This window comes from Zeus faber, assembly GCF_960531495.2.
Source record: "Zeus faber genome assembly, chromosome: 19".
In the NCBI taxonomy this organism is placed as follows: Eukaryota; Metazoa; Chordata; class Actinopteri; order Zeiformes; family Zeidae; genus Zeus; species Zeus faber.
This window is the reverse complement of record NC_137206.1, coordinates 20791178-20803677: the sequence shown is the minus strand read 5'-3', so window position 1 is coordinate 20803677 and position 12500 is coordinate 20791178. Positions and strand designations below refer to the sequence as shown.

General features: G+C 45.0%; 1 protein-coding gene across 1 annotated transcript in view; it reads right to left on the bottom strand.

The window, feature by feature from the left end:
- Positions 1-12500, bottom strand: part of scn5lab (sodium channel, voltage gated, type V-like, alpha b) — a gene marked incomplete at its 5' end in the record, with an annotated part of 113784 nt that overhangs the window by 40605 nt on the left and 60679 nt on the right. The gene's annotated exons all lie outside the window — the stretch shown is intronic.

Sequence of the window (12500 nt, the reverse complement as noted above, 5' to 3'; positions counted from 1 at the left end):
CTTTGCCACTGTAACATTTATTACAAATGCTATAGAAATAAACTTGACTTCAACAGTAAGGTGTTATTCTACCTATTGAGCAGTGATGTAGTGAAAAAATAAAAAGATTAACCAAAGATTGAAAGTGGAATTATTATATTATTATTATCATCATCATCATCATCATCATCATCATCATTATTATTATTATTATTATTATTATTATTATTATTATTATTATTGTTATTATTATTATTATTATTATTATTATTATTATTAATAATAATAATAATAATAATAATAATAATTATAGCGATCCTCTCATCAATTCAGCATTAACACAGTCAGGAAAAACTTATTTTCCTGGAATCAGCAGCATTGAACCATGCGTAGATGACACACACATGCACACTGGAGTGAATGTGTGTGCATTGATTCTAGCTCGAGTGTCTGAGTCTGTGTGTTTTGCCTGTGACAAAGTGCAGTGCATGAGGGTCATGTGCCTGTTTCCAAACACTTGCATGGCTGTGTTGACTCACTCCGTTGCTCTCACCAATACTGTAGATCAATGGTATTGATCAGCTGAAGTGGCAGCGTGTAACGACAGATCTACCGATGACCTCGCTTCCCCCTGATGCCCAGTAATCTTTTCACTGACTGGCTGCCATTGATCTGCTGTGTATTTGTGTATTTTACCCAGCGTCCACCCTGCATGAGTGGACGTCCACATCCTTCAGCATCAGTGTTGTACACTGTTCTAGAGCTGGGTGATATTGAATAAATTGAACATTATTAAAAAAAAACATTTTGACCAATATCACCATATCCTATTGGTGCTTTCATAAGATATTTATACATAAGAAATATTTGAGAACCAACTATTAGTTGATATTATGACCAAGCAAGGAGAGGCACAGAACAGTCTCTGTAGTTCAGAAAGTTGCATTAATTCAGATTTATTTTAACGCAGCCTTAAAAACAACATTTAACTATATCTCTATATTACAATAACTAGAAACCCAGATGATATCTCGTCTCCTATCATGATATCAGTATTATAATGGTACATCGCCTAGCCCTATATTCAAAGGTCATATGAAAGGCTCTCTAAATATCTCCATCACCATGGACCATCTTGTCTATGTGTGTGTATGTGTGTTAGTGTGTGTGTGCACAGAACAGCCTTACCCTATCTATTTAAAATGTGTTTTATGTGTGTGTGTGTGTGTGTGTGTGTGTGTGTGTGTGTTTGTGTGTGTAAAGATCTGTATCTATCTGTGTGCATGTGTTAGTGTAAATATGTGCGTTAAGTGTGTGTGAATCCGTGTTTCGAAAAATCTGTGTGTGTGTGTGTCTATGTCTGTGAATGTGTGTGTATATCTCTGTTTGCATGCATGTGCACATGCATGTGTGGTGTGGGGGTGTGTTAGAGGCAGACCACCTGAGTCTCCCCCGCTCACCTCGTTTAACTCCTTAAGAGGATCGTACCAATTAGCCGGGGGGGAAGCTCCACACACACACACACACACACACACACACACACACACACACACACACACACACACACACACACACACACACACACACACACACACACACACACACACACACACACACACACACACACACACAGCATGACGCCAGCTGAGCCACTGGTCCCATGGACGAGAGGAGAGGGACAGAGATGGAAAGAAAGAGAGAGAGAGAGGGAGAGAGAGATGGTGAATAAAATGAATAGAAATGGAGATGAGAGCTCAAAGGATGAAATCCAGCAATAGATCGTCAACAGTAGAAGATAGAAACCGGGGTGAATGCAAATTTGATAACAATAAATTCAAAAGAAGGAAATAGTTTACTCAGAAGAAATAACTAGTGAGTGCTCATTGGGTGTGAAAAAGGAAAGAAAAATGTCTCAAAAATGTTGAAGTTGATCCAAGGCACTCACAATCAATATACAGTAAAAATAAATGGGCATATTACATTAAAATATCAAAGTAAACTGGTAAGGACCTACGCATTGTGACAAACCAGCCACAATGTGTAGTATTTTGATGTAATATTCCCATGTTTTAATTGGGCATTTTAACTGAGAGTGCCTTGGATAAACATAAGTATCTTTGAGGGAAATTGTATTTTTGAATTTTCTTAATGTTCCCACATGGTAAAACAGGATTTTTCTGGAGGTCATTCCTCACAGACAGTGGGTGAAGGTGCTTCTCAATCTGCATTTTCTCCATTCTTGTGTCCTGTTGTGCCATAACATGCAATGTTAGAAGCACTATTCCAGGCCCCGAGACCACCATGGAGGAGGACGACAGGACAGAGTTATTGCAGCAGTTCTTGATGATTTAATAATGAATAAAGAGTTGCATTGCAGGTCGAGAACTTGAACTTCACTTGCAGACTAACTCTGTCCTAGATGCAATGGCATACAAATACTCAGTGTTGTATGCCCAGCATGCCGACAGCACAGGTTAGAAAAAGAAAAGAAGCTTCCCGGACAAACCGAAACTGGTGACTTGGCTGAGGTGAAGGCGAAAGGAAATGTCACCAAATCCACCATGAGGACAACCTGCGCTGAGCGCCCTAAGACCGAGCCATGGGGGCATAACACAAACAACACGGTACGATACGATCCTAAAAGGACAGCAAAATGGATGCTCCGGTGCCAGTTGCGCTTTTATTGCCGTCCCTCAAACAGATTACCGCTGCAGCGAGCGAAACAGCGGAAACTCAACGGAAATAACTGAGAACAGCTATGACTCATCAGTTATCGCACGACGGCCAGCGCACGGAGCATTTAGACCGGGGAGACCGCGTCTGTTGGCGGTGCCGGGCGCACGGAGATGCATCCAGTGTGTTAAAAACTCAGAATGGACATGACAGAGGAGCTGGTTCGCACGGCTATTAGCGGCGGGAAGTTCCTTCTCCAGCTGCTGTCCTGCAAACAGCAGAACTGACTTTACAGGTCAGCTCGGTTAGTAGCAAACAGAACCACAGAGAGAGAGAGAGAGAGAGAGAGAGAGAGAGAGGGAGAGAGGGAGAGAGAGAGAGGGAGAGAGAGAGACGGAGGGAGAGAGGGAGAAAGAGAGGGAGAGAGGGGGAGAGAGCGAGAGAGAGAGGGAGAGATAGAGGGAGTGAGAGAGAGGATGCGAGAGAAGGGGAGACAGAGATGGTGGGAGAGAGAGGGAGGGCGAGGGAGAGAGATAGAGAAAGAGGGAGGGAGGGAGAGAGAGAAAGAGGGAGAGAGAGAGGGAGAAAGAGAGAGAGGGGGAGAGAGCAATAGGGAGAGAGAAGGGGAGAGAGAGTGAGAGAGAAGGGGAGAGAGGGAGGGGGGGTTGTCCTCACACCAGGGGGGAGCTGGCTAAGGGAAATGTATTCAGGTGGTCATTAGTCATAAGAAGAAAAAACATTCGAAAAAAAAAAGAACGGGCCAGCTGGTGTTTCCTGGCTGGGCGAGATATCCAAAAATGAAAGAGAGAGAGAGAGATGGATAGAGAGAGAGGGAGCGAGAGAGAAAGAGAGAGAGAGGTGATAGAGAGGGAGATAGAGAGATGGAGAGAGAGGGAATGGTACTGACAAAGCCAGTGTCCACTATCTAGGAGAACCAGCGTGTTCAGTAGGAGATTTAAACTGATCGTACAAAATACAGGTGATGAAACATACTGTACAGTACAGTAACAACACTGTCCCCTACACCGTAAACACAGCACACACTGTGCACAATAATGCATCTAAAAACCATCATTGTCTGTCCTTTCGTGTGCTGTTTCCCATTGTTCTCTAGTGTAATGCGCGTCCTGAACCATTACTGCACGTGGTTTACTGCGTTGGTCTGATGTCGGGCTCTGCATTCATAATGTGCAATGGCCTCCCTCTACCACTAGAGGTGCATTGTGCGATATGACCTCTGTCCCCAAAGTGAAGGAGTGTTATAATGTCCCCTTTCAACAGCTCTTTCACTCCTCCTCCCTTGTCTGTCAAACACCAATTTTGCTGTTCCAGTACAGAGTGGGTATGTGAGGTGAGTGGCCTCAGTATAGACGGTGGATATTCTCACCATTATTAAGATATTTTAAGATGGAGGGCATATAGGTGCTTTTCCATTGTAGGAAGCATTAAAAGGAACCTAGGGCTTTTTTCTACGCACAGGAGTAGCCATATTGGACTTGGATAGTTACAGGTAAAGTCTGTGCAAGCAAGGTGGTTCTTTAGGGAGTAACAACGCTGATTGGTCAAATGCAAGCTGTAAGAGAACCGCACACCACGCGCAATATATCGGTAAACCTGTTTGATTAGATCTGGCACCTCCGCACAAGCTGCGTAGCCACAGAGTTGCGAGGTCCGCGCTCCCCGTTTCTCAAAAAAAGGAAATATGAAGATAATGTGTTTTTAGATTATTTTATTTTATTAGGGCTGTACCAAAACAGAATGTTTTTATTTCAGATGTAGGTCATTTTATTTTACGTCTCCTTATGGAGCGAAACATGTGGGTTTGGAATGAAACCGTGCGTCTCTCCATGCGTTACGCGCAGAAAATAATCTAAATGAGTTTACGAGTCGTGCCCCGTTCCTCAGTGCCCCCTCCCCACACTGTTTTTAATTGTTTTATTCAGAGTAACGGGGCACGGAGAGCCATGTTCAATTCACCAACATAAAAATATATTTTTGGTTCCCCTTATTTATAATTCCTCATTGAAATGTTATCCCTGTGCATTTTGTAAGCTTTTATCTGTTTTATCCTGTTATTGTAATTGTAAAAAAAAAAAAAAAAAAGAATCTCTGACTGACAGGTTTCCGACCGATGATTCGACTCGTCCACTTTCAGAGGGCAGCCCTATTATTTTTTATTTCTGTTTCCTAATTGAACGAAACAAAAAAAGCCCCGTGCCGCGTGACGCATGGCAGCTTCAGCCCCCACTTCGTGCGCTCCATGCATGCGTTCCATGTCTTTACGTTCCGGGTTGCGAACACGCCGGATCGGCAGCCTCTCTGTGTTCCGGCACCTCCTGCTTTACATATTAAGCGCTGCATAAGTGGCTATTGTATTGCCGTGGGACAGCTCTGATGGCGTACTGTCTAAAACTCAAGGTGTGTGTTCTCTTTTGTCCAAAGAGACTTGGTCAGTGCTTGACAAAACAGCTGTACATCAAAGTAGTCAGCTTTCACGCACAAAATACCATTTTTATCATCTCTGATTTATTTTCTTTGCTTATTTCTCATTTCAAGGTTGCTTCCATATTACCAGGTTTCTTTCTTTCTTCCTTTCCCATGATGCTTGTTGTATACTTTGTGTCTCTAGAGGTTGGCTAATTCTGACAGTTGACATTTTGTCTTTACAAACAACTTGTCCTTTCAATGTAACACCACAGACACCACGCACACACGCACACACGCACACACACACACATTCTCAGAAAGATAAGATTTGATATGCCAACTGAATCAAAGAAGCATGAAACGTGCATGTTCAAATGGTTGCACAATGATTACACAAATCCCTCAACACGCTTCAAATGGTCATGGGGCCAGAGAAATAGAGGGAGATAGAGTTCCCTCCTATTGAAGAAAGACGAATGAAAGCCTATTGGGTGTGTGTGCGTTTGTGTTGTTCTGTGCGTGTTGTTTCAATGATGAGTCTGATCTATCGAGCCTTTTAATAAATATCCATGGGTCAATCAAAATAAATACATCAGTGGATAGTCATACATAATTATATATATAAAAAAATGATAACAATAATTATAATAACTATAGCTAATAATTACAGCTCCTTCCTTTGTTTCCTTTCCCTTCTATTTTTCTTTCTTTCTTTCCTCTTTCTCTTCCTGTGTGTTGATGTAAAGCCAAGCTCAGAGGAAATTATTTTGTGTTAAAAAGCTATCAGACACACTGCTTTTACATAAACACTATCGCAGATGTCACTGCCACACAACTTCGTGCAGCCATTACTGACATGTGTGTGTGTGTGTGTGTGTGTGTGTGTCTGTGTGTGTGTGTGTGTGTGTGTGTGTGTATTAGTGTATGCTGTCTAATCAAAGTGATTCAGACATATAGAAGACCATGCGGTAACAGGAGCAGAGAAACTCCACTCATTCACACACACAAACACACACACACAATCAGTTGATAGATTGATTGATGAAAGGGGCAGAGAGGGAAAGACACCCCCTCTGTCCCCCTGTGTGTGTGTGTGTGTGTGTGTGTGTGTGTGTGTGTGTGTGTGTGTGTGTGTGTGTGTGTGTGTGTAGGGGGTACAGTGTAAGATGAGGAGACTGATTGTTATCTGGAGAAAGGAAACCCTTTCATCTTCTTTTTACCCTTTTACCTCCGCAACCAGTGGGGAGGTTGCGCATGTGTGTGTATTTTGTGTGTGTGAGAGTGTGTGTGTACGTATAGGTAGATGTTTGTGTTTGTGAATAAATGAAAAAAGACTTTCGTGTACAAGTTTTTTTTTTTTTCTCAAGTTTGTTTTGTTTAAGTGGTCCAAATCTTTAAGAATGAGAAAATGACTGAATTGGTTTTTTTTTACATTTTCATTGAATATTAAATGTGAAAGCAGGTAAATAAACAGCAGTCGGCAGTTGTTTATTTTTTATTTCTGTCACTGAGAAGGAAAAATAATTGGCCAAAAAAAATGCGCGCAATCGCAGCTTTTACTCAAGTTCGAAGCCAATTGGTCAGAGAGAAAGAAGGAGGACGATAAGGGAAAGAGGGAGGGAGATGGAGGGAGAGAGGGAGGGATACGGATAATTAGACTGTAGGAGCCCCCAGAGAAAGATCATGTCATAATGTTAGCAAATCAGTTACAACTCCTAATTAGAGAGAGAGGGGGAGAAAGACAGGGAAAACAGAGAGAAGAATATATGATGGGTTTTCAAATATGGAAGTGATTTTTATCTGTTTTATGGATAAACACGGCATCATATCATCTGTTGTACAGAGAATGCTGCCTATAATTTATAATGTTATTTATCATACCTGTTCTCCAGTTTGAATCATGTTTGTTAACCGGCTTCAACATACTCAGTAAAGCTGTGACTGTGACATCACGTCGCACCATTATGTGTTGGTGTATTGTTTGCGTTTCTATGTGTGTGTGTGTGCGTGTGTGTGTGTGTGTGTGTGTGTGTGTGTGTGTGTGTGTGTTCCAGGCAGTGATCTAAACAGAGTAGGACTTTCTCTGTTCTCTGAGCCAACCTGACATGCCAGACGGGAAGCAGGGTCTGGCTACACACACACACACACAGACAAACGTACACACACACACACACAGTTTTACCTGGAAGAATACAGCAAGAGACAGGAGAGGGGCAGCGGGATAGAGACAAAAAGGGACGAGATTGGCAGAGAGAGATGGGAAGCCCAGCTTTGGCCAACATGGACAGGCGCGTAAAGACAAGTCAAAAGGTTAACAAGATGAGAAAAACAGAGAGAGAGAGATAGCGAGAGTGTGGGAGGGAGGGGGAGAGAAGAAGGGTCACTGATTTTACAGGGTCAAGCATAAGAACAACCAAACATCACGTCTTTCTCTTTTTACCGTCCCGGTCGCTCTCGGTGCCTCCCTCCCTCCCTCCCTCCCTCCATCCTTTTCTCACTCTCTCTCTCTCTCCCACTCTCTCTCTCTCTCTCCCTCGCTCTCTCTCTCACCCTAGCTCTCTCTCCCTCTGCTCTCTGTCTCTGCCCCTCTCTCCAGCTGTACATCTCGGACCATGATTAGTCCAAAGAAAATGTGAATGGATAAAAGGATAGGACGTGTGAAGAGGCAGAGAGAGAGAGAGAGAGAGAGAGAGAGAGAGAGAGAGAGAAGGAGAGAGAGAGATAGTCAGAGAGAGAGAGAGAGAGAGAGAGAGAGAGAGAGAGAGAGAGAGAGAGAGAGAATTAGAATGCCATCTGAGATAAACAAAGGGATGGCCGGGTCAGATTTTACAGGGTCAAGAAGCATCAGCTTCCTGTTTCTTTTTCTCGCGCCCTCTCTCTACTTGGCCCGCTCCCTTTTCCCACTGTCGTTCTCGCCATCTGCGTGTCTCTTTTCATCCCTTCGACCTGTGTTTACTTATTATTTCTTACCTCTTGTTTGCCTGACGCTCCGTTTCTCTCCCTCTTCCTCTCGCCCTTTCTCTCAGTCTCTCTCCTTTTCTTTATGTCTCTCGCCATTTCTCTCTCTCCTTTTCTTTATGTCTCTCGCCCTTTCTCTCAGTCTCTCTCCTTTTCTTTATGTCTCTCGCCCTTTCTCTCAGTCTCTCTCCTTTTCTTTATGTCTCTCGCCCTTTCTCTCCGTCTCCCTCCTCTTTTCTTTATGTCTCTCGCCCTTTCTGTCTGTCTCTCTCCATTTTATTCTCTCTCACGCGGCGAGACTTTTGAAGCTCAGAGCAACCCCTACTTTGAGGCTCCAAGCATTTTGAGCGTTTCGGTTGAACTCTTTGGACAGGGTAGCCATGGAGGAAGACACACGTCCAATCTACTCCCTCGTCCCATCCCTCTCCCTGCAGCAACGTCAGACATGTCTATCCATGGAGAATACCCAAGAAATACATCTCAAGAGTTTTCAAGTTGGCTGAAGAACAGACGCAGAATATTACAGAATATTCCCTGGCACAGGGAGTGGTAACCTTCAATATCGCACGCTTCTTTATTGTGTCCCAGTCTCCCCAATATTATCTATATAATAGTTAATGGCTAACAACTTTATTTTTTTCATTGATATCACTATTCGAGCACGAGTCGAGCTCTAGTGCTGAGGTTGCTGTGTAGTGTATCACTGCTCGTATTGTAGTATTGCAACTTGGACTACTGGATTGACTCTGCACATTTCACTGCTATTTGCTGATCTGCCAACAAGCTTGTGTTCCAGACACACCCCCTATTCAGGGATAAATACCCTGCACTACAAACTGAACTCTGAGTTGAGCTCTAGTGCTGAGGTTGCTGTGTAGTGTATCACTGCTCGTATTGTAGTATTGCAACTTGGACTACTGGATTGACTCTGCATATTTCACTGCTATTTGCTGATCTGCCAACAAGCTTGTGTTCCAGACACACCCCCTATTCAGGTAAGTCCTCTCTTATGTGGGCGTGCTCTTTGCCAGGTGCAACCCTAATCACATGAGCAGCTGTATTCTATCACCTATTTATGGCCCTGCCCTTGAAGCGTTAGCTTCAAGCATTGGCCCATTTGTAGTCGCTCTGTGTAAAGACGCACGTCTACCTCTGCACGTCAACCGAAGCAAGGACACTGAGCAAGGCAAACCTGCCTTCTTTCTCTCACTCCATACAAAATGTGCTTCTACCGCATCCCTACAACTTCAAGGTCACCCAGAAAGCCTCGTTATACCATACGCCGATGCAATCCGGGTAACCTCAGGTCCCTGCAGCAAACATCTTCTGCAAAGACCTCCTTCTCTGTTGGCTTGTGGAATTGTCGATCTGCAGTTAACAAGGCAGACTTCATTTCTGGTCATGCCAACCACCTCTCCTTGGAGCTCCTTGCTCTCACTGAGACATGGGTTAAACCGGAAGATAGCGCAACCCCGGCTGCACTCTCCACTAACTACACATTCTCCCACACATCCAGACCATCTGGCCGTGGTGGTGGGACTGGCCTGCTAATTTCCAACACATGGAAATTTAATCCACTGCTGCCTTTAAACAACTTTACCTCCTTTGAATATCACGCCGTCTTGGTGACTGCTCCGGTGAAAGCCTATGTGGTCGTCATCTACCGTCCACCAGGACAACTAGGTGACTTCCTACATGAGCTTGACACCCTGCTGTCATCAATTCCTGAGCATGAGTGTCCCATGCTCGTCCTCGGAGACATGAACATCCACTTGGACAGTGCGAGCTCGGCTGACTTCCTGTCTTTGGTTCGCTCGTTCGACCTAAGACAGGTCCCGACTCCACCGACTCACAAGGCTGGCAAAGAGCTTGATCTCATTCTTGCTCGGAGCTGTACCACGGACAACCTATGGGTCACTCCTCTTCATCTCTCTGACCACTTCTTCATCCACTTCAATGTCAAGCTACCAAAACAACCCCCCACCTCCCCACCCATGGTTACTATCCGCAGCAATCTCCGCAACTTGTCTCCCAGCCACTTCTCCTCTGTGCTCTCCTCTTCTCTTCCACCCCACGGCACTTTCTCCTCTCTGCAGGTTAATGATGCCACTGACTCCCTCTGCTCCACCTTGAGCTCATGTCTGGATAGCCTGTGTCCACTATCCACCAGACCTGCTCGATCAACCCAGTCGCACCCTTGGCTGACTGACACCCTCCGGACAACGCGCACTGACCTCAGAGCAGCCGAGAGGAAATGGCACAAATCCAAAACAATTGAGGATCTTGCAAGCTACCAGACACTACTGTCCTTCTCTTCCAGCATCACTGCTGCCAAGAAGGCCTTCTTCAACGATAGGATCAACGGTGCCACAGACACACGTAAGTTATTCGCCACCTTCAAGTCTCTGCTTTACCCTCCACCACCTCCCCCAGCTACTAACCTCACTGCTGACTGCCTTGCCTCCTTTTTTACTAACAAAGTGGCAGCCATCAGCAGCCAATTCACTAAACAACTTACTCACAACCTGTCTTCTCCAGCCCTAGGCTCGTCGTTCCCTGGTTTCACCCCCCTCGCTGAAAGTGAGGTATCTAAACTACTAACATGTAGCCGTCCTACTACCTGTCCGCTAGATCCGATCCCATCCAACCTCCTTCAAGCCATATCACCGACTATCACCCCGGCAATCACACATGTGATTAATTCTTCCCTAACTTCCGGCACTTTCCCTTCCGCTTTCAAAGCGGCTCGGGTCGCACCACTGCTCAAAAAACCCTCACTCGATCCCAATCAAGTGGAAAACTATCGGCCGGTCTCTCTCCTCCCATTCCTTTCCAAAACCTTAGAGAGGGCGGTCTCTAGACAGATTACAGAGTACCTGTCAAGAAACAACCTTCTTGATACACTTCAATCTGGCTTCAAAAGTGGTCACTCCACCGAAACAGCCCTGTTGTCTGTGACAGAGGCCTTAAAAACTGCTAGAGCTGCTGCCAAATACTCGGTTCTCATTCTGCTAGACTTATCAGCTGCTTTTGACACTGTCAATCATTGCATACTCCTGTCCATACTCTCAAGTATGGGCATAACGGACAGTGCACTTTCCTGGTTCGAATCTTACCTTACTGGGCGCTCGTTCAGTGTGACATGGTGAGGCCAGCTGTCTGTGTCTCACAACCTCACCACAGGGGTGCCCCAAGGCTCGGTGCTAGGACCCCTCCTCTTTGCCATATACACCACCTCACTGGGCCCGATCATCCGCTCACATGGCTTTTCATATCACTGCTATGCGGATGATACTCAACTCTATCTGTCCTTCCCGCCCGACGACCCTACTGTCTCGACGCGGATCTCGGATTGTCTCGCTGACATATCCACATGGATGAAGGATTATCATCTTCAACTCAATCTGGCGAAAACGGAACTGCTGGTCTTCCCGGCCAAACAAGGTATTTATCACAACATTGATATTAAAATTGACTCTCTATCTCTTGTTCCTACCAAGGCTGCAAGGAATCTTGGTGTCATTATTGATGACCAACTGACATTCTCGGACCATGTTGCCGCCGTCTCCCGGTCCTGCCGCTTCGCACTACTCAACATCCGAAAAGTCAGGCCATACCTGACCCAATATGCCACTCAACTGCTGGTACAAACCTTGGTGATGTCCCGTCTCGACTACTGCAACGCCCTCTTAACAGGCTTGCCGGCCTGTGCGGTGAAGCCACTACAGATGATACAGAATGCGGCGGCGCGACTGGTGTTCAACCAGCCAAAGAGGGCACATGTCACTCCGCTGCTCATCGAGCTCCACTGGTTACCTGTAGCCGCCCGCATCAAGTTCAAGTCTCTTATGCTGGCCTACAGAGTGATTGCTGGGAATGCTCCCGCCTACTTAAATGCTCTTGTAACAGCACATGTTGCCCCCCGGATGGTGCGCTCATCAAATGAGCGTCGCCTGGCTCTGCCGGCCATACAGCCACGGCAATCCAGGCTATTCTCATTTGTAGTTCCACGTTGGTGGAACGAGCTGCCAAAAATGACCAGAGCGGGGACCTCCCTCTCTGTCTTTAAGAAGCACTTGAAGACCCAGCTCTTCAGTGAGTACCTCCTGTCCTAACCTACAATCACTTAGCACCACCTTGCAGTATTTATTGTTACACGAATGTTGTTGTTACACTAATCTCTGTCGCAATGTAGTCTGAATGTTATTCTCCCTTGTAAGTCGCTTTGGATAAAAGCGTCTGCTAAATGACTAAATGTAAATGTAAATTAGGGCTGTGACGATAACCGTATTACTGCAATATAGCTGTTACGTGACATCACCTGGTATTGAGCTCATTACAGTCATCACAGCAAATTATGTATATACATACTGTATATACTGTATATATATATATAAACATAGTATATGTCTTTTTTTTAATTTCATTTTTTTGCAGGGTAAATGGAGGATATGAAATATAAA